Here is a 22488-nt window from a genome sequence, read left to right on the forward strand (position 1 = left end):
GGTTATGGCAGAGCTGTATAAAACTTTAGTTAGGCCACAACTGGAGTACTGTGTACAGTTCTGGTCAGCACACTATAGGAAGGATGTTGCACTGGAGAGGGTGCAGAGGAAATTCACCAAGATGTTGACTGGGCTGGAGCATTTCAGCTATGAAGAGAGACTGGATAGGCTAGGGTTGTTTTCCTTAGAGCAGAGAAGGCTGAGGGGGGACCTGATTGAGGTATACAAAATTATGAGGGGCATTGATAGGAAAGATAGGAAGAAACGTTTTCCCTTAGCGGACGGGTCAATAACCCGGGGGCATAGTTTTAAGATAAGGGGCAGGAGGTTTAGAGGGGATTTGAGGAAAATAAATTTCACCCAGATGGTGGTTGGAATCTGGAACACACTTACTGAAGGAGTGGTAGAGGCAGGAACCCTCACAACATTTAAGAAGTATTTAGATGTGCACTTGAAATGCCATAGCATACAATGCTATGGGCCAAGTGCAGGGAAATGGGATTAGAATAGATAGGTGCTTGATGGCTGGCACAGACACAATGGGCTGAATGGCCTGTTTCTGGGCTGTATAACTCTATGACTTCTAAAGCACACATCAGCAGAATGATGGAATACTCTCCGCTTGCCTGGATGAATGCAGCTCCAACAACATTCAAGAAGCTCGATACCATACAGGATAAAGCAGCCCACTTGATTGGCACCCCATCCTCTACCTTAAACATTCACTCCCTCCACCACCAGCTCACTGTGGCAGCAGTGTGTACCATTTACAAGATGCACTACAGCAACTTGCCAAGGCTCCTTCGACAGCACCTTCCAAACCCGCGACCTCTACCACTTAGAAGGACAAGGGCAGCAGGCAGATGGGAACATCACCACCTGCAGGTTCCCCTCCAAGCCACACACCATCCTGACTTTGAAATATATTGCTGCTCCTTCATTATTAATGGGTCAAGATCCTGGACCTTTCTACTTAACATCACTGAGGGTGTACCTACACCACATGGACTGGAGCGGTTCAAGAAGGCCACCACCTTCTCAAGGGCAATTAGGGATGGGTAATAAATGCTGGCCTTGCCAGCAATGCCCACATCCCATGAACAAATAAAATAAGTATAAGGATCTCCCATCCCAATTGGTGATTTATATCACTACTTAGCAGTGTCAGTGAGCTGTCTACACTGCTCTGAGAATCTGCTGAGAAGGGCTTACGAGCAATTTGGTCTTTTAGTCTTTCATCAATGTCAAAGTCCAGATGTGAATTAAACTTGTGGTCTATCTGACATACAATATATCCAAACAATTCTCCTCCATAACACAGAATTATTAAATGTGCAATTGATGGGCTCTGTTTCAGATTCTGACAGAACTAGGTTCTGTCCTGCTTTAAGTAACATTTGAACATTTATATCCCTTTATATGAAGTTTTCCTGCTCCACAGCTGACAAACTTAAATTAATCTCTGTTCACTACTTATTCTGTCTTATGTGGGTGGGGGTGCTTTGAGCAAATACACACAATTCTGTCTGTGAATGTCCCTTACTAATGAAAAAAATTAAACTGATTTTTGTTAAGTGCTGTTTCTGTTATATTTTCTTTGGTCCTTTCATCTTGATTAGCCTGCAAGTAGAAGAAAATACCATGGATCACTTTGGAGTGTAGGTGCTAACTGCAGAGGATGACCTACCTATCAGGGTTAAACTGGTTAGATCAATTCCATAGACAATCCTTGTAAATTTGCACATATCGAGCTACAGCCATTATCTGTAATAGCCAACCCATCCTGGGGTATCATGGTAGGGAAGGTGGTCCTATATCAAAATTCAAGCCTATAACATGAAAGGCTTCTTTTAGCAGAAAGGCCTTGAGGTTGCTGCTGATCATACACCCAACTCACTGTGAGAAGGAACTCCATGGTATTTGGAGCCATATACTGCTTCATCTGCAATTCTGGCAAAAAGGCATCTAAGTATTCTAAAACATTTGATAAGTTACATTCAGATAACACTTGAATGTTCAAAGGAAAGAAAAGTACTGTATCAGTATTTTTATCTGTTTAATTAATTTGCTGCTATGTTTACTTCCTACTAGCAATAAAGAATTCACAATTTGAAATATATCGCCCAGCAGCACGATATTTTCCACCTAATAGAGAGACCAAGAGGATATAGCATGAAATCATTCCTTCTCCTGTAGTGCACTCAGCATTTACAGTGCTAATCTGATTCCTGGGTTATAACTATGTTTTAGCATTGATGTTAAACTTTAGTGCAAAAGTGACAGTAAAACTGCATCCTGCTCATAGTGACATAAACAAGGCAATAAAATCCCACTAAAAATCCAGCAAGTCCAAGTGGTTTTGTTCTGTCACTTGCCCCACTACACTCAGAGGTGGATTACGGCTGTGTCTACTCCACTGTGACATCATTCCCTTCCCCTCCACCAAAACCAGTACAAGTTATGAAATAAAATAAAAACAAAATACTGCACATGCTGGAAATCTGAAATAAAAATAAGAAATGCTGGAAATACTCAGCAGGTCTGGTAGCATCTGTGCAGAGAGAAGCAGAGTTAATGTTTCAGGTCAGTGACCCTTCTTCAGATCTGACAAATATTAGAAATGTAAAAGGTTTTAAGCAAGTAAAGCGGGGGTGCAGCAAGAGATAACAAAGGTGAAGATGTTGATAGGACAGGGTCAGAAAGCAATGAAGGTGAACAAGGTAAAAGAGACAAACGAAAATCCCGTCGAAGAGAAGAGCAGAACTTCTTCAAGATAGGCATTGCTGGAAGAGAAGTGGCAGTGAATTGTATGAAATGTCATTATGGTCCTGGGGCCAATATTAATACTGATTTACTCATGCAGGTTTGATCTTTTCGACAATGAACAGTATTTATATATAACATTTTCCTTACCGCCAGGCACTTCACATTCCTCTGAAAATCAACGCACCACAGTGTATTATAGGGGTATATGTGTGACACATGATGCAGCATTTATCTTTATCTTTAGCCTCCTTGTCTCGAGAGACAATGGGCAAGCGCCTAGAGGTGGTCAGTGGTTTGTGAAGCAGCACGAGGAGTGGCTATAAAGGCCAATTCTAGAGTGACAGACTCTTCCACAGGCACTGCAGATAAAATTGGTTGTCGGGGTTATTACACAGTTGCAGCATTAAAATGCCTATGTACAGTGTTATTTCAAGTTTCAGAGGAGGCTAGAGAATTTACATTATGTGCTTAGGATAGGCAAAGGTGGGATTATTCAATGCCTCTCGCTTATGCTAGGAGATGAAGCATATAAATGGCACAGATTATCCTCAATGCAATTTGAATTTGAACTCTTAATGAAACTATTAAAAAGGCTTTCAAGTTGATCATATACGGATTGCATGAACTTGGTGGAGTGAACCATATTGAGAGGATGCAGAGGAGATTTACCAAAATGGTTCCAGGTTTAGGGGATTTTAGTTATAAGGTTAGGTTGGAAAAGCTGGAGCAAAGGAGATCGAGTGGAGATTTGATAGAGGTGTACAAGATTATGACAGACTTAAATAAGGTAGACAAGGAAAAACTGTTCCCATTGACTGATGGTACAAGGAATATGGGAGACAGATTGAAGGTTTTGGGAAAGAGATGCAGGGGGGAATGTGAGGAAGAACTTTTGTACTCAGTGAGTAGTAATGATCTGAAACTCGCTGCTCAAGAAGGTGGTGGAAGTGAAAACGATTAATGATTTCAAAGTGAAATTGGATGGGCGCTTGAAGGAAATAAACTTGCAGGGCCAGAGGGATCAAACGGGGGAGTGGGACTGACTGGATTGCTCCGCGGAGAGCCAGGATGGACCCGATGGGCAGAATGGCCTCTTTCTGTGCCATAAATGACTTTATGACTCTATGAATTAGTTTGATGTGAATTTGTCAGTGAAACGAATACTGCTCTGGATGAATATTAGCAAAAAGCACCCGGTTTACGATAGTAGGCCGCCAGAGTGCACAGTTTCATCAATTATATATATACATTATATATAAAATAAATAAATATAAAAAATTGGTTTTGAATAATATTCAAGAGTAACCATTCCTTTTACAAGACCACTGTCTCTGAATTAATTCCATTTCCGATCTTTGTTTCAGCAGCCAACCTGCTGATCCCCAGTTCTTCCCAAATAAATTATAGCACAGCCCCCCACATTATTAGATTCCTCCTGGATTCATATGCAATTACATGACATTATCTGAAACACAACATGTATGCTTATGCTAATTAAAAGAAAGGTTTCATATCTTCATGTGCCCCAGTAGCTATAAAAACTGGTATCAGTATGTCTGCAAAAAGAAAACTGTTTCATTTTCAGTTTTCTTGTTTATTTTTGTTCCTGTTTTTCTGCATAAACAATAAACAGTCTTGGGAGGGAGTCGAGGTGGGGGGAGTGGGTGGTGGCAGTGGGAACCAAGTGAATGAAAGAAGAGAAAGCTCCTGATTGATCTGGACACAGACCAGTTACATTCATATCAATGCTTGACAGTGGGTGTGCTCCACAGGAAACCCCACAAATTACACCAGCGGATTTGTCATTTCACTTCCTCATCATTGAAATGGATGTCATCATGATATTATGAATTCCATTTCTCAATGTATAAAGAGGCCAATTAAAAATAACTTACTGGAAAGAGCTACATGTTTTTTTAACAATTGATGGGAAGTTGCGGAGGGAAAAATGCTCTCTCCGTTACTTTCCTTTGGTGTTGCTATTTCGTGGAACCAATCATGACCACAAGGCCTTTAATACAAATTTCTAAAGGTGTTTTGTTCACATCCATGTATCCTTTTTATGCAAGAGCAGTGTATTTTCCCAATCGTTTGTATGTGGCAGGCAACTGCTTTGGTTTTCAGTGTTGTAATATATATTTAAACTAGAACTAAAGCCAGCTAAAACAGTTGTTATGATTTATAGGCTGACTGTGTAGTGACGTTATTCCAGTAATTGCCACTCTAGCAATTTTTGGTAATGTATGCTTCAGGATACTCTCCAGGATATCAAAGATATCTTCCTCGAACTTGGCTGTGGCTGGGCATCTCCTTAACATACCCATATGAATTCTATCACCCTGGGCACAGTGCATGTAAGTATCAGATAGTCAAATACTTTGCCTTAGAAGGGACTAACCACTCTGGCTGTAACACCTTCAACAATATTAATCTTAGCCAAACATTAGTACTGGCTTTCTGAACGTTAGCATTCATGAAAACCTTCATGTGTCCTTATCAACTTTATACCCTAGTTTCTCAGCCTATTTAAGTTGAATATTACAAAGTTGTTACACTATTAAGTTGAACAGAAATCCTAGATTCTAGTCTGGTCAGAATTATCTGTGAAATTTTCCAGATAAAGAGTAATTGGAGTTCCAGGAAGATGATCAGGTATATGTTAGAGTCATAGAGTCATAGAGTTATACAGCACAGAAACAGGCCCTTCGGCCCATCGTGTCCATGCTGATCATCAAGCACCGAACTATACTAATCCCATTTTCCAACACTTGGCCCGTAGTCTTGTATGCTATGGCATTTCAAGTGCTCATCTAAATACTTCTTAAATGTTGTGAGGGTTCCTGGCTCCACCACCTCCGCAGGCAGAGCGTTCCAGACCCCAACCACCCTCTGGGTGACAAATATTTTCCTCAAATCCCCTCTAAATCTAATGCCCCTTACCTTAAATCTATGCCCCCTGTTTATTGGCCCCTCCGCTAAGGAAAAAAGTTTCTTCCTATCTAACCTATCTATGCCCCTCATAATTTTGTATACTTCAATCAGGTCTCCCCTCAGCCTTCTCTGCTCTCAGGAAAACAACCCTAGCCTTTTCAGTCTCTCTTCATAGCTGAAATGCTCCAGCCCAGGCAACATCCTGGTGAATCTCCTCTGCACCCTCTCCAGTGCAACCACATCCTTCCTATAGAGTGCTGCCCAGAACTGTACACAGTACTCCAGCTGTGGCCTAATTAGCATTTTATACAGCTCCATCATAACCTCCCTGCTCTTATATTCTATGCCTCGGCTGATAAAGGCAAGTATCCCATATGCCTTCCTAACCATCTAATCTACCTGCGCTATGTACCTTGTTGATTGCACATCAATGTACTGAAATTATTAATCTTCCAGAATCTCAAATTTAAAATTAAAAGTATACATCAAAATGATCCATTTGACAGTGTAGGATTTTTATTCTCTTGTTTCCTGTGCCTTTTTAATGTTACGGCCATGTGGTGTGACGTGGGTGGTTCCCAGTATTTAACTCCCCACCTGACTGCAGCAAATCTATTTGTATTCGAGTTTAGCCCCTTGGTGTTTTATTTTTCAAATAACCAGACAGCGACAGGTTTTCTTGTAGGTTTTAAAAACAGAAAGTCAATTGTTTATTGATGAATGTGCCTTATCCTGAATTTGTCGCAACGCATTTGCTTGCATAGACACACAAGAAGAAACAGATAGAGAAGGGAAAGAGGAAGGTGGTTTTTAGTGGGGGAGAAAGATTACAATAAACCTGTTGAATTCTCTTGAGACTCAAGTTCTAGATGGTTGCAGGCCTGAAATGATTGTAGATTTCTCTGTTGATTGAAGGTTCTGTTGAAGATGGTGGGTCACATCCAGCTCTCTCTGCTGTATAATGTAGATGTAGATTTTTCAGCAGAAAATGTGCTTTCTGGCTTGCTGGAATGCCAGCTGTTACAAGTAGCTTCACTTTCTGAGTCTGTCTGTCTGTCTCTCTCTCTCACTCTGGCTGTCTTTTTTTAAAGTAAAACTGTGTCACTTCTCACCTCCTGTTAGGAGACGTTCAATTTTTTTCCACCATGGTGATCGCACAATAGCCCAGGACATGGCTACTTCACACCTCCTTTGTTTTAGAAGAACATATTCAATTCTGGAATGTTTTTAGGATAGGTGTAAGATGGGTTTCATTAACAAATTTTGGCTTTGAAGATTTGTCCTCTGTCTTTGTCAGACTGTTTGAATACAGTGAAGACTAATCCCCTTTTTCTTTGGCAACCATTTTGGACCACTGTTCACTTTTTAAAATAAAGTGTTATGACCAGGTAAGGAAGGGCTCTCAGGCTCCCCTTTCACTCCTTCTCTGGTTTGACCACAACAGGGGTCCTTTTAACACAGTGAGCAACGTACCAACTCAGTGAGCATTTGTTCCTGTTATTCTAATATATACTTGCAAATGAACCAATCAGACAGATTTTCTTGAGTTTAAATAAGAAAGATGTAAGTTTATTAACCTTATCACTCTAAACAGGTTAAAATTACTAAAATATGTGATGCATCCACGCTCACATTCATACGAGAGGCACACACACACATAAATAGATACAGAAGTGAAAAAACAGAATTGGGAGGTTGGAGTAGAGTCCTTAATAAAAATGGAATTAAATACGGAATTGTAGTCCCAGTGTCCTTAGTTGACATTTAAGTCTTGAGGTCCTCGCTGGGCCATGTGCAAAATTCGGGCTTGTTTCTCTGGTTGCGGAAGGCCAAAGAGAGGCTTTATCTGTCCTCTGTGTTGCTGACTGTGAGGATCTGTATATTTGAGGTCCAGCTGCAGCTGAGGCTTCCCTGGGACTTTTCTGGAGAGGGAAAGAGAGTTTCTTCTTTGGAGTTCAGTTACTGTCTGCTTTCTGAGGTACAATTCACAAACTCCCAGAGCACCACAGTCTGTCATGTCATGTGACCACCTCTTTGTTTGAAACAGCACCTTCTGGGAGGTTCTATGAAATTCAAGGCTATTCAGACATACTTGGTGTGGGGTAGGGATGGGAGGGGCTGGCTCTTTCAGAGTCAATGGGTGTCAATGGCCTTTGACCATCAACATTGACAAAACCATTCTAGGTAATTTAATCAGAGAACACCTCTATTGTTCTGGCTAGGCTAGGTAATCACCTCTGTTTCCAGTCTGCCTCTAGCTTTTCATGTGCAAATTCATGCGTGGCCATCTTTAGCTGCTCTGTTCGGCTTTTTAAAAGTTATTTGTAACAATTTCAGTAAGAGTCTCAGGCAAAGTTCCATATGACAAAACTAATATTTTCCATTTGGCATGTCGGATTTCCGTCACAAAAGGTTCGTTTTTTTAAAGACAAAGTCTTATTTTTCATTATTCTTCAGAGTTGGTCTGTGAATGTTGTATCATCGCACTTCCGATGTATGTGACATTAACTACACATCCTTTATTCCTGACTGCTTTCACCCACTCTCCATCCCATATCATGCTATATTATTCTAATGTGGGTCTTCAAGCTAGTTTCTAGTCAGTGTTACATACCATCCATTGTAATGCAATCCATAAGTCTTTAATAATAAAGCTAAATGTAATATCTCCAAATTTGCAGATGACACAAAACTGGGTGGGAGGGTGAGTTGTGAAGAGGATGCAGAAAAGCTTCAGGGTGATTTGGACAAGTCGAGTGAGTGGGCTAATGCATGGCAGATACAGTATAACGTGGATAAATGTGAGGTTATCCACTTTGGTAGCAAAAACAGGAAGGCAGATTATTATCTGAATGGCTATAAACTGAGAGAGGGGAATATGTAATGAGACCTGGGTGTTCTTGTACACCAATCGCTGAAGGTAAGCATGCAGGTGCAACAGGCGGTAAAAAAGGCAAATGGTATGTTGGCCTTCATAGCGAGAGGATTCGAGTACAGGAGCAGGGATGTCTTGCTGCAAGTATACAGGGCCTTGGTGAGGCCACACCTGGAATATTCTGTGCAGTTTTGGTCTCCTTATCTGAGGAAGGATGTTCTTGCTATAGAGGGAGTGCAGCGAAGGTTTACCAGACTGATTCCTGGGACGGCGGGACTGACGTATGAGGAGAGATTGAGTTGATTAGGATTATAATCGCTGGAGTTCAGAAGAGTGAAGGGGGATCTCATAGAAACCTATAAAATTCTAACAGGACTTGACAGGATAGATGCAGGAAGGATGTTCCCGATGGTGGGGGAGTCCAGAACCAGGGGTCATCGTCTAAGGATACTGGGTAAACCTTTCAGGACTGAGATGAGAAATTTCTTCACCCAGAGAATGATGCTCCTGTGGAATTCGCTACCACAGAAGGCAGTTGAGGCCAAAACATTGTATGTTTTCAAAAAGGAGTTAGATATAGCTCTTGGGTCGAAAGGGATCAAAGGGTATGGGGCGAAAACGGGAACAGGTTACTGAGTTGGATGATCAGCCATGATCATAATGAAGGGCAGAATGGCCTACTCCTGCTCCTATTTTCTATGTTGCTAAGCATTTCTTAATGATGGCAATGTTTGTAAACTGATATAGATTGGAATAGTTCAGCTCTTTCACCTCTTCCATGGCAGTGGAAAACAGAACTCTGAATGCAAATCTGAATATTGTAAAGAGTCATAAATGTTGATTGAGGAAATTAGGGACTTTAGACAGATTGAGGGCTCTGGATTGCCACCTGTCCTTTTTCCTCATTTTCTATTAACATCTGTCATTGAGGAGAATAATCTCTAAAGCCTTTCGAGTTAAAAATTTGATGAAACTGAAAAGCCAGATAATGAAAATGTAGGTCAGGCTGGGGAAAGTCTGTTGCATTTCATTGCCTGAATGGATTAGCCACATTAAGTCTTTCTGTTTTCTTGCTCCAATTAATCCTTCACTGATTGATTGAAATATTTGAACAGAAATAGAACGTTTTGGAGATAAACAGCAAAGTAGTCAACGTCAGAATGAGAACTGCACATTAGCATTTTAGACAGAACTCTTCATTTGAGGAAGCTATTTTAATGTAGCAGAGGATACTGTTAACTCACATTTGGAAGTTTATTATTTTTGGTTATATCCAATCTTCCCTAACAGTGGGAGAGCAAAAGGTATTTTAGTTATCATTTTTGTACTCATCAAGGTGAGGGATGGCAGCATTAGGAAAATAATGCACTTCATTTTCAGGTACCCAGCACTACTAGATCAAGTATAGAATAGCCAGAAGCAACATAAACCTTCCTTTATTCTGTCTCATGGGAGTGCATTCTGTTATGCCTCAGATCAGGACTTCATACTTCCCAGTGTGAATTTTTCTACTTTGCTTAATGTACAGGTAATTTGTATAGCCTTTCAATGAGAATACCAATTTGAGTGCCAATTTCTACTGAACCATGGAGAGTTTGGTGCTGCGGATCCACAGCCATTAGGAACAGGCTTGGGATTCTTCAAATTTATTTAATGTGGAATGTTGGGCTGTTTTACTACTTTAAAGATGCTATATGAATGCAAGTTGTTATTGTTGTAACTGTCAGGGAAACCCAACATTCAATTTGAGAGTTTGGACTGGTCTCAAATGTTTAAGAGATGGAAAGTCAGTATGTTGACTCATGCCCACCACTGGAGTTAGGTATACAGTCTTGGAGCAACATTCATTAAACAGGGAGTGAAGTCAATGATTAATCATGACAGGTGACTGTTAGTTGAGGAAATCGTAATTGAGTTTTGTTTAAGCAGAAGCTATGAGTATCCCACTAGCTACCCCTCTCTATCGGCTGGTTCCAGAGGCAGAAGGATAGAATACAAGGAGGTGCACAGTACAGTCCTGCTTTGCTATCCAAGGTGATTTCACCTAATGCACCTGTAATGAGACAATGTCATTCTGAAGGAAAAGAGAACGTCTGTCATCTAGAAGTGGGCCTTGCCACACAATTAGTCACCTAACGTGAGGCTGTGACCATGCAGCAAGATGTTACCTTGTGTTGGTTATCTGCTTGGTGTTTGTTCCCTGTCAGATTACACAGGCCACGGGGCAAACACACTAACATGGCTGCAACACACATGCCTGTGCATTTGAAAAGTATGTAAACAGTTGCCAGAATGCTGTGCATTCTTCCTTGGTGATGTTTGAACCAAGTACAGTGAAGTGCTGTTGAGATCGATTGTAAAGTGTGATGATCCTGAGGGACTGAACTTTGAGAAGTTGTAGCTCTGTATTTTCTCACCATGGGCAAGGGGAAGTGGAAGTTGGGCTAATAAGGCAAAACCCAAAAAGTTCCAATGATGGAAGAGAGATGCAGGAAGTGAAATACTGTTGCAGTTGTTGAATTGTATCTTTATTACCAGTTATTTAATACACCTTGTTAGATATGCATAATCTTGTTTACAGTTTTGCCTGGAACAATGTAGAAATCCATCTTGTAAGATGCTTACATGGGTATTCAAAAAAGCAACACTAAAAACAAGCAAAGGTGATTTTAAGGCAACATTGTAGAATGAAACAAAACATGAGCACAGTGACCTGGGCAATCTTTTGGAGGCCAGGAAATTTCTTCATCATCTGCTCTCAGGATCTGGCCACAACTCAGATAATATTCCACTTTTTCTGCTACTTCTAGCTGGCCTGCTTTCATTCTACTGTGCCAAGAATGAGGCACATTAATTTTGTCAAGAATATTGATTTTAAACTGTTACTGCAGTGAAGGAAGGACTTGTTAAACAGATCAGCCGTGGCTGGAAAATACATTTGCATATTAACAGGCACTGCTTGGATGGGCAAAGGACCATTCCCTGACACATTCAACCCACAATGGACCTTGTGTGTAAGAGGAGCATTCCAGAGACTGCTAAGGTGATACAATCCAAGACATGGTCAGACCAGTTAGTCACATGACTAACCTGCTTGGCAACCTGGATTTTTCTGAATTGTACAGTTTGAACTCAGTGTCTGTTTTCTCCTGGACTGAGAAGATCTCTCCTGTCTGCTCCCATCTCTTTCTCACAAGTCTCTGAATCTACTGAAGACACATGAACCCCAAGAGAGAAAAGTCTCCTACAGCAAACAAGGTTTAAGTAGAATACTGGGCCCCAACAAAAAGCAAGAACTACCTACAATCAAGGACTCAACAGTGAGCTCAAAGAACCGTAACAAAAACTCTTCAGATATTGCCTCAAACTTTTCACTTTATTTTTTTCTTCTGCTCTTCTCTGTCTCTATTTGCATGTGTGTATCGCATATGCATGCTGGCATGGGCACATCATGTATCCGTAGGTGTCAACTGAATTAGAGTTTAAGTTTAATAAATTTCAATCTTTCTTCTTTAAAGCTAAGAAAACCTTTTAGTGCTGGTTTCTTTACCTTATAATTGGAAAGCAGTGAACAAGGATTCACCAAGGGGGAGCTAAAAACACGGTGTGTTTAAAATTAAACCCTGTTACGGTAAGACCAGGTGAAGCTGAGAGACTCCCTAGACACCTTTCTCACCTGGTTGTAACACTACTGTCTAGAGTGGGTGCCCTTCTGTTCCAAGAACAGACACCCTTCACTTCAGCATCTCTTGGAGTAAAATAGATTCAAGTGGGAATTAAATTTAAATGTTGTCTATTTTAAAAAAAAATGCATTCACAGGAACATCAATCATGGTGCACTTCTAGGAGATTAAAAATGTTAAAGAGCTACAAAGCTGAGCATCCAATCAGAAAGACCTTGAAAGAATGATGCTGAGCTATCTATAAAGAGCGACAACTGATTATTTTAATAAAACACAATTGTCCAGTACAGCTATGGAGTGAATAATTCCTGTGATAAATAGAGATCTCAGAAGATGTAAAGGATGATTTATGAATCAAGGCCTGCAAATCATTATAAACAATGTGAAGACATGGTTAAATGTCCTTTTTGAAGTAGAAAAACAAGGCACCAAAGCCCAGAGTGTGACAAAGCCATGGAATGCCAACTCACACCAGAAGGTCATGTACAACAAGATGCCAGTTTTGAAGACAAGTGTCAAGGTGAGAAATGAGAATGAGTGTGAAGAAATATTACCATCTTCGTAGGAAATGGTAACAATCAAAACAAGTTAGAGGTATCAGACAAATTTGCTTGAGTACCTTAATATAATTAATCCAGGCAACAACTTGCAGAATATCTTATAAAAGTTTCTTCTTTCTTTGGCCTCCTTGTCTCGAGAGACAATGGGTAAGCGCCTGGAGGTGGTCAGTGGTTTGTGGAGCAGCGCCTGAAGTGGCTATAAAGGCCAATTCTAGAGTGACAGACTCTTCCACAGGTGCTGCAAATAAATTGGTTGTCGGGGTTGTTACACAGTTGGCTCTCTCCTTGCGCTTCTGTCTTTTTTCCTGCCAACTGCTAAGTCTCTTCGACTCGCCACACTTTAGCCCCACCTTTATGGTTGCCCGCCAGCTCTGGCGATCGCTGGCAACTGACTCCCACGACTTGTGATCAATGTCACAGGACTTCATGTCGCGTTTGCAGATGTCTTTAAAGTGGAGACATGGACGGCCGGTGGGTCTGGTACCAGTGACGAACTCGCTGTACAATGTGTCCTTGGGGATCCTGCCATCTTCCATGCGGCTCACATGGCCAAGCCAACTCAGGCGCCGCTGGCTTAGTAGGGTGTATATGCTGGGGATGTTGGCCGCCTCGAGGACTTCTATGTTGGAGATACAGTCCTGCCACCTGATGCCAAGGATTCTCCGGAGGCAGCGAAGATGGAATGAATTGAGACGTCGCTCTTGGCTGACGTACTTTGTCCAGGCCTCGCTGCCGTAGAGCAAGGTACTGAGGACACAGGCTTGATACACTCGGACTTTTGTGTTCTGTGTCAGTGCGCCATTTTCCCACACTCTCTTGGCCAGTCTGGATATAGCAGAGGAAGCCTTTCCCATGCGCTTGTTTAATTCTGCATCGAGAGACAGGTTATTGGTGATAGTTGAGCCTAGGTAGGTGAACTCTTAAACCAATTCCAGAGTGTGGTCGCCAATATTGATGGATGGGGCATTTCTGATGTCCTGTCCCATGATGTACGTTTTCTTGAGGCTGATGGTTAGGCCAAATTCGTTGCAGGCAGCCACAAACCTGTCGATGGGTCTCTGCAGACACTCTTCAGTGTGAGATGTTAATGCAGCATCATCAGCAAAGAGGAGTTCCCTGATGAGGACTTTCCGTATAAATATTATAGAAAAGATTCATCAGATTTGAAAGTTTTTTCTTATTCTTGGTGGCTGAGTTCAGATGCAATTCTCTCTCATCTATATTTGTGATTTTTGTATGCAAGATACTTAACATTCAGGTAAACAATGTTTAATGCCCTAAAACTATGTTGCTAGTTAAAATGCACAGAACAGTGTATTTTTCAATACAAATTTTCCCTTGTCTTTTCGCAGTTAAGCTATGGCATGCCAGAGTACATGAATACAATATTTTTGCCAGTACTAGAAACTTTAAACACAGTGGGCAGAATCTTCCTGGTCCCACAGAAGTGGGCTTGAAGGCGAGACTGGGTGGAAATTTTGAAATGGGGTGTCGGGTTGGTGGGCGGACGTGTTCGTGCCTCTTGCTAGAGGTGGGGTGAAACTGGCAATGCCTACCTGCCTGGTAGCCAACCTAAATATTTAGGGGCCCATTTAGGGAAGACTGGGTGGAGATGCCACCAGGATCTTCCTGATGGCGGACGGGCTGCTCCGCCGAGGCCAAAGTGCAGCGGGTGCCTGGACGCAGCTCGCCAGCGGCTGGCCGGGAGGCCTGCGAGGCCACTTTTAGCTCCCCCTACCCCGGAGGCACATGGATCAATGGGCCACAGCTCTGCAGGGGTAGCCTGGCAGCTGTGGCCACAGTTTATTTCAAAAAAGTAGAAACCTCTTTAATAGGGCACCTCGAGATGAAGCCGGCCTCGTGGTCCCCCTCCTACAGCAACAGTGCCCAACTCTGCCACCTGTGGATTTTCTGGATCTGCTCTGTGCTGTTGGGCCAAAAGAGATAATTTATTACAACTGTAAAGGCTGTTTCTCATCTGTTGTTATGAAGTGTGTTAAATTGGTACTATATCCAGAACAAAGAATATAAAATTACATTCAAATTCTCCAGGCAAATTACCCACGGAGAAGCATACCTGTGATCTTTGAGAGCCGGTTAGTCAAAGCTGGTCTTCAGTCAAATTCAGGTAGCTGATCCAGAAGTTGTCAGGTAACTGCAAGGCCTATTCTGAAGTACACAAATGTACACCAAGTTGTAAATCTGATTGACACATCAGAGTTACAATATCTTCTGTATGCCTATTAGGTACATACCACTGTAGGTCTATTTCATGTAACTCTTTTAGTCAAGGTGACATTGCTATTGTACATGTGAAAAACTAATATAAAGTTGAAATCTAAAGAGGAAACCCTCATCTAGTTCAAATGAGAGCTGCTGCTGAGAGTGGGCTTACAAGAAAGGAACAATGTAGTAGGTGGGCTCAGACTGTGGTGAGGCAGTCATGTCACAATGGCAGTGGTATATACCCATAGTCCAGAGTGTCAGAGAAAATGCTCCATCTCTGAAACATGCTGCTTCACATTATTGTTAACAGCAATCCAGATGTGTGCTGATTCAGTATTGCTCAGTGCTTGTATGGATAAGATAATACTGTGCCCACAAGCCTCAAGAAGCCGAGCAGAGAATGATGAATCAGTAAGTTGCTGCTCATTTGTTGAGACCTGTAGTTTCAGGTTTTAGACTATTTCTCTTCTTTTCCCAGATCACAAGACCATAAGGTAATTACAAATGAGGAGGGCAACTTAGCTCATCCATCCAGAATGACTTTAAACCGCATCCCCCGACACCCCCGCTGCTCCTGCCCCACCCCCACGGAGCCCATCCAATTAGTTCTCATATCCATTACTCTATCCAAACGTCAATTTCATCAGTTGAACATTTTTGATGGCATATCCAGGTTTCTTTTTGCTGGGTCCTTAGGTAGACATAATTATATGTTTTTACGGAATTTGTTGGGGGAGAAGGATGCTTTGAAGGATGTGGCTCGACACGACGGAAGTGGGGAAAGATGTTTCCTTGTCTGATATCTTGGGACAGCAGTCATCTCACCCAGTCGTAAGCACTATAAATTAGTGTTTAAAATCACTTATACGCTTCCTTCCCATATATTTTCTTTAAATATGTCAATAAGAGCCTAATGGCCTCGCCCTGATCCTGAAAATATCTTATGTACGGGATGAAATTTGCTCTAGGATCCAAGAAGAAATGAATTCAGGGAAATAGGTATACATGAAATCAACATCTTTCTAGCTGCTAATGTCAGCATTATGATATGTCTGCACAAGGAATGTTACACCTTTAGATAAGACAGATTAAGCCATGTGCATGTTCCAATTAGAGGGTAACCTTCACATTCACATTCATTACTTTCTGGCAGACATCTTAATGTCTCTATACAGAGTGCTACGTCAGCAAAAACAGTATAACAAAAGAATTCACACAATGTTCATTCTGCGTTGATTCACAGCCTGAGAAGAAGCAGGAAGGCTAATTTCCTATACCTGTACATTTTAACCATTGTGTTTGGTTCTAAAATTAAATCTTTCTTGCACGCCATAAAATAAATAACTTTTATAATTTCACTAATCTCTGGAGATTCATAGAAGCATGCATTGGCACTAATCAAGCCAGAATTGGGGGAAAGGGGACAAATTCTCTCTTTGGGAACAAAATGAACTAAAAATATTAATGCTTACACTCAGCACCTATGACTATTGCTGTTAGAGCAATGAAATTTATTCTCTTAGCCCTCCCCCTCAACATTGCCAGCCCATTAAATGGACCTTCCATCACAGTTCAACGTGACAAAAGATCGTTTTGGAGTTGAGACTTCACAAGATGACATGTGACTCAGCCAACAGTCCTCTGAAGGCTGAAAGGTTCTTATTAGAAGAGCTTTGGAAGGTTATAAATATTTAAATTGTTGAAGTGTAAAATGGTGGGTCACTTGGCAAATATTCTGGGTTTAGAAATTCTGGCAGCACAATGGAGTGCGGCTGGGATGGACATCTGTCCGCCAGCCTGACCCCAGCTTGACCCCATCCCAAATCACGTCTAAATATTAGGGACGGGTGCCCATATCAGTATTAGTGCTACCAAGGTATCTGCCCTGTGGATCCAGTGTAATTTAGGAGCAGCACCTTGCCAGTCCACTGGGGAGGAGATTACAGTAGAGGCAGATATTAAAACCCACTAATATGCTTTCCCAATGCTCCATCACTGGTGGACCCCATCTCTAGGATCGATCTCCATTTAAATATTTCACGGTGGGCACCATGTGCAGCTTTGGACAATGACTACACCCACAGCAAATGGCTACGTCATACAGACTGAGAAAGAACCAAATTTAATTAGCTAAGGTTCCCATTCCTAATTGGTATCCAGTGGTCCTTGCTGGAAGCATACAAGGTTGTACTTTAGGCAGGAATAGGACTGGTTGTGATGGCCTCCGGGCTTTATAGTGGGTCAGTTCTCACTGTTAAATTTCATACTTGAAATATGGGCACTTGAACAGGCTACCAGAAGTGACTGGTATCCGTGGGGCCATAACATTAGCAGGACATCAGTGTATTTGGAGAAGAAAAGAGGGGGACGAAAGCTGATGAGCAAGACAGTACAAAAAGACATTCCTTTTACTCTTTTTAAAAACTGGCAACATTCTTTTGTTTAATATTATGAAAATCATTCACTGAAGAAAAATCCAGGAACAAAGGCAAGTCTGAACTATTCAGGATTCTTGTGACCCTGTGAGGTAAATTATGATTACTTTGATCTGACATATGAAATCAAGCTTGAAATGTAATTTTCACCCTTAATACCTAACCTTTACATGGAGTTCAGTGTTCACTGGAATATGAGCAGTGGAGAAAGTGATATTTATTAGCATACAATCTTTCTTTCTTTGAAGCCAGAATCTTTTAGATGAAATGAGAATAACTAAGAATAATTAAGAATAAATACACAACTTACGGTACATTTATACTTCACCAAACAAACTAAAAGAAAATCACTCTTGTGTTCACTGGAGAGCTGACTTACACTAACACTTCCAAACCCAAACTTACTTCCCCAGCTTCAAAAGTGGGCTGAAGCTCATTGATAACTTAGTATGTATGCGTGATGACAACAAGAAACTCAGATTGCGTGATGCATGTAGTTTGTAATGTTTAAGAACAGTGAAAAGCCTTTCATACATTATTCCTAAGAGGGACGTTCAATTGAAAATTTCATGAATAAAAAAACATGAAACAACTTACGTTGCTGTGAAAGTCTCAGGCATACCCTCATTCTGCACTGTTGAACCCAAACTGCTGAAGGCCACATTTATGTTATAGTGTCGGATAACAGTTCGGTTATGCTGGGAGCTTCACTTTAGCAGCTTCGGTGCGATTGCTCTGAGATCACAATCTCAGCCCCTGTCAAAGGAAGTGACTGTAAAGCTGGTGTCTAAATGCACCCTGTTAAGGCATTAAAATTATTATAAAGGTTAATGTATATTGATTTTCCAAAAAAAAACTCTAGCTAACCACAAGTTAATAATTATGGATTCAAAGTGATTTGAAAGCTGATGTGTGAAAAGTAAGATATTGGAACAACACAAAAGCAAAATACTGTGGATGCTGGAAATCTGAAATAAAAACATAAAATGCTGGAAATACTCAGCAGGTCAGGCAGTGCCTGTGGAGAGAAAAACAGAATTAACGTTTCAGGTTGATGACCTTGTGACTAATATATTGGACTTTATTTATACTGCACGTTACATCTTCCACACTCTAAAATATGACTGCTCTAAAATCCAGATTGAGAAATATTTCTGCTGTGCACTGATTCAGTCATACAAATAAAAGCTGGCACCAGGCTCTGCTGTTGGCCCATTTCAGCTGAGGTGGCACTTGGGGCATCACAATTGGCTGGATTATGAGCTATGGAGGAGTGGGGTGGGGAGGGCAACCATGGTGCCCACTCCAGGTTGCTATCCAGAGAACCCTGCTGGATGTATTCATGTATGGACATTGGCTGAGGACAACAATGGATTTGATTGTGATGCCTCCATAGTCAAACAGCCTGCTGACACTCATAAATAATGGCCAGTACAGGAGTCAATACCTTCAGGAAAGAAGAGGGGAAGAAATACTAAATGGAACAGAGTGGACAGCGAGAAATGTTGCTAAATAAAGGCACCCTGTTGCAGTGCCACAAAATGATGGAATGCAGGTTTACACATCACCCTCCAATTCCTATATAATGAGGGCCTGACCTTGGCTCAGCCACTGAGACGCTTTCCATGAAAATAAGTGAAAACTCTATAGTGGGTCACTCTGGTCTGATCTCATGAACTGCCTAACAGGCAGATAGGCAGATAGGTAGATAGATGGCTTCCAGTTAGGATCAGGCCTAGACATGTGCCTATGTTGGGGTATATGGAGATGATAATGGGGGACTCTGAGACTTGCTCAATGTGGCGCCGAGTCATTACATTTTCTGTAGCCCACTGGGCCAGTAAGGTTGGGATTTTGGGATCATTCAGAGGTGCAGGATAATACCTTCCTCACCACCGTCCCTGAGATATTCCCCCAGCACTTTAGGGTTCCAGATATACAAGCAGGAAGAGATATGGCAATAGCTTTATTTTAATTTACCATCAATTAGCATTCTTTGGGAATCTCTTCCTCATGCTCATTTTGTTGAAGTTGACTTATTTCCATGAAATTAATTTTGCCATGTTTTTTGTGGCTAGAATAGCAAGCCCTTCTTTGTTGTGAACAGCTTCTGTATCCAAGTTGGTGTAATTGGATGGCAAATGTTCTGATTTGCAGGTACCAGGAAAGGTTACCCTCATTAAGTTGACACTTGGCTGTGAGGGCCTCAAGAGGCTTACTAAAGATATTGTGTTAATGTAGTGACTATCCAATTATGTCCTTATTGTGCTATGACTTGAAGCACTCCCTCAGGGCTACCATGAGTTGCCCAGATTTGGGAACTTGGGAGAGATTTATTTATCCTGGGAGTAATTAAAATGTGGAACTTGCTACTACAAGGAGTAGGTGAAGCGAATAGCATTGATGCATCCAAATGGAAGCTAGATAACCACATGAGGGAGGAAGGAATAAGTGGATATGTTGATAAAATGAGTTGAAGCAGGTGGGAGGAGGCTTCTGTACAATATAAACATCAGCTCGGAAATGTTGGGCCAAATGGCCTGTTTTTCTGCTGTAAATTCTAAATCTATGGACTAAGGGTGGTATTTTGCGAGGAATGGAATTAGGTGCAATAGTGAGGAGGTGGCAACCTTTGTACACCATCCTGGTTGGTGTGTAGTCTATTGTAGGGATTGTCCAACTTCTTTATTAGATGAATTTATGCCATTCAGGAGTAGCAGCACCAGTAGGGACAGTGAAGGAGAATGCATTTCTGATGCCTGAAAAAGCTGTGGACCCAGGTAAATGCCTTTCACCCTTGTGTAGCTTATTTTATATTCGGAAAGGTCACCTTATCTGTGAATGTCAATGCATAATTAATGAGCTATTTCAGTTCCTTCCCTCCTTGAGATATAACACTGAACTGCCATGAGGTACTTCACCAAAGGACCCCAATGACTTAATCTGGTCCAACATTGGCAGGCGTGTTTGAGTAGTAGACAACAACATGGTGGTCAAATCTATATTCATCTGGTTGGGCAGTAAAGGCAGTGGTACTGGATTCAACAGAAGCCACATTTGTTCCTGATTTAAATGCAGCGTCAATGCACTTCTACCCTGTGCCCATACTGTGTTTACTGGGGCAGCTCAAGTTGAGAACCATAGTTGTCGTTATCCTGCAGTGGATAAAAGTTGCACCTAATCCAGAATGAGCGTAATAATGACTCAATTCTGTTTACCAACAAGCTTGTTTTTTTTGGTCTTATTCAATCTTGTCTTCAGAATGTGGGTAGTCCGAGTTTTACTTCCCCTCTTAAAATATTGCGATGACTTCAGGGCCACAGCAGCTGCCCAGGTGCATGTTAATAGTTATTGGCTCACAAATCAAGGATTAGTATTTCAAAAAATATGTTTTTGCTCCATTTAATTTGTGACTTATTTAAAAGTGTAAACAAAAGCTGCATCATCACTAAAGGGAAACCTAGACACACCTCCAACCCAACTGCTGCAACCTGTTACCACACTTCACCAGGTGAAGCTGTCTGGACTGTTGAATCCTCCATATTACTGGTAACTCCACACCAGGAGCTGCTGACAGAATGTGTACATCTGTGGGTAAGAAGGTGCGATCAGCTTTTCCTCCCCATTCCAGCGAGAAAGCAGAGAGATGTGGATGCTCAATCATTGAGATAGATAGATTCTTGGACTCTAGGGGAATTGGGGATTGGGCAGGAAATTGGAATTGAGGTCCAAGATCAGCCATGATCTTATTGAATGGCGGAACAGGCTTTAGGGGCTGTCTGACCTATTCCTGCTCCCATTTCTTATCTTCTTTTGTTCTTAAGCCGTGCAACTGTTCACTGAAGGAAAACCTTCCTGCAGTTTTCACATTATAGTGGACCCCACACACAATGAGCACTGATTTCCCAGTGTTTTATATTGGGGTTTTATTCAAAAACAGGTTGACCTTCAACAAAGTAATTTTTTTTACACAGAGAGATACAGCACCGAAACAGGCCCTTTGGCCCACCAAGTCTGTGCCAACCATCAACCACCCATTTATACTAATCCTACATTAATCCCATATTCCCTATCACATCCTCACCACCTACTGACACGAGAGGCAATTTACAATGGCCAATTTACCTATCAACCTGCAAGTCTTTGGCTGTGGGAGGAAACCGGAGCACCCAGTGACAGGGAGAACTTGCAAACTCCACACAGGCAGTACCCAGAACCAAACCCAGGTTGCTGGAGCTGTGAAGCTGCTGTGCTAACCACAGCACCATTGCGTAGGGTCTGCCAAAGCACTGGAGGAAGAGGTTATGTTGGTGATCTGATGCTCTATCACCAGCAGACTCCTGTTACTAACGAGATGCTGGAATACACAGTAATTTAGCTGTTTTCACGGGACTGGTTTGTTCCCATATTTTGGAGCAGCAATCAGTGCACGAGGGTGAACAGCCAGGAAGTAGACATGCAGATAATACAGCTGGTGGAGGAGCTCTTCACTGAGGATGAGCAGTGTACATCTCCCAAATTACACAGTGAACCTGCTGACATACAACATTGCATTTGAATCATTTGTTCAAGCAATATTACTATTAGAATAATAATGCATTTAAATCAGGGTATTTCAAGCTAGTCATTTGGTAGTACAGAACCTGAGTTTTGCTGAAATTAGAGGCATTTTGTTGAAGCTTTTCGTCTTGCACTCGTTGGGACAATTCACAAGAATGCCAATGTAAGGGAAAGCAACAAATTTATATTATATGAGAAGAGAGTGCTACCAATCAGGGTCCACTTGCCAACCAATCAGCAGTCTCTTCTCATACAGTATAAATTTGTTGCTTTCCCTTCCATTGGTATTCTTACGAATTGTCCTGATGAGTGCAAGATGACAAGCTTCAACAAAATGTCTCTATTTTCAGCAATACTCATATTTCAAACTGTTGTTTGTAGATGGGGATTCATCACAATTGTGTACATAACATTGAGGAACTAAGGCCTCTGTTGCTCTTGGTGCAGTATTT

General features: G+C 41.6%; 1 protein-coding gene across 1 annotated transcript in view; it reads right to left on the bottom strand.

The window, feature by feature from the left end:
* mapk6 (mitogen-activated protein kinase 6) overlaps positions 1–18225 on the bottom strand; it is a 50027-nt gene extending 31802 nt beyond the window's left edge. The window contains exons 1-2 of the mRNA XM_068017992.1: positions 18074–18225; positions 14893–14984 (exon numbers count right to left, since the gene is read on the bottom strand). The gene's annotated coding sequence lies outside the window, so the exon portion shown is untranslated. The remainder of the gene's footprint in view (positions 1–14892; positions 14985–18073) is intronic.
* Between the last annotated feature and the right edge of the window lie 4263 nt (positions 18226–22488).

The sequence above is a fragment of the Heterodontus francisci genome, chromosome 38 (assembly GCF_036365525.1).
Source record: "Heterodontus francisci isolate sHetFra1 chromosome 38, sHetFra1.hap1, whole genome shotgun sequence".
In the NCBI taxonomy this organism is placed as follows: Eukaryota; Metazoa; Chordata; class Chondrichthyes; order Heterodontiformes; family Heterodontidae; genus Heterodontus; species Heterodontus francisci.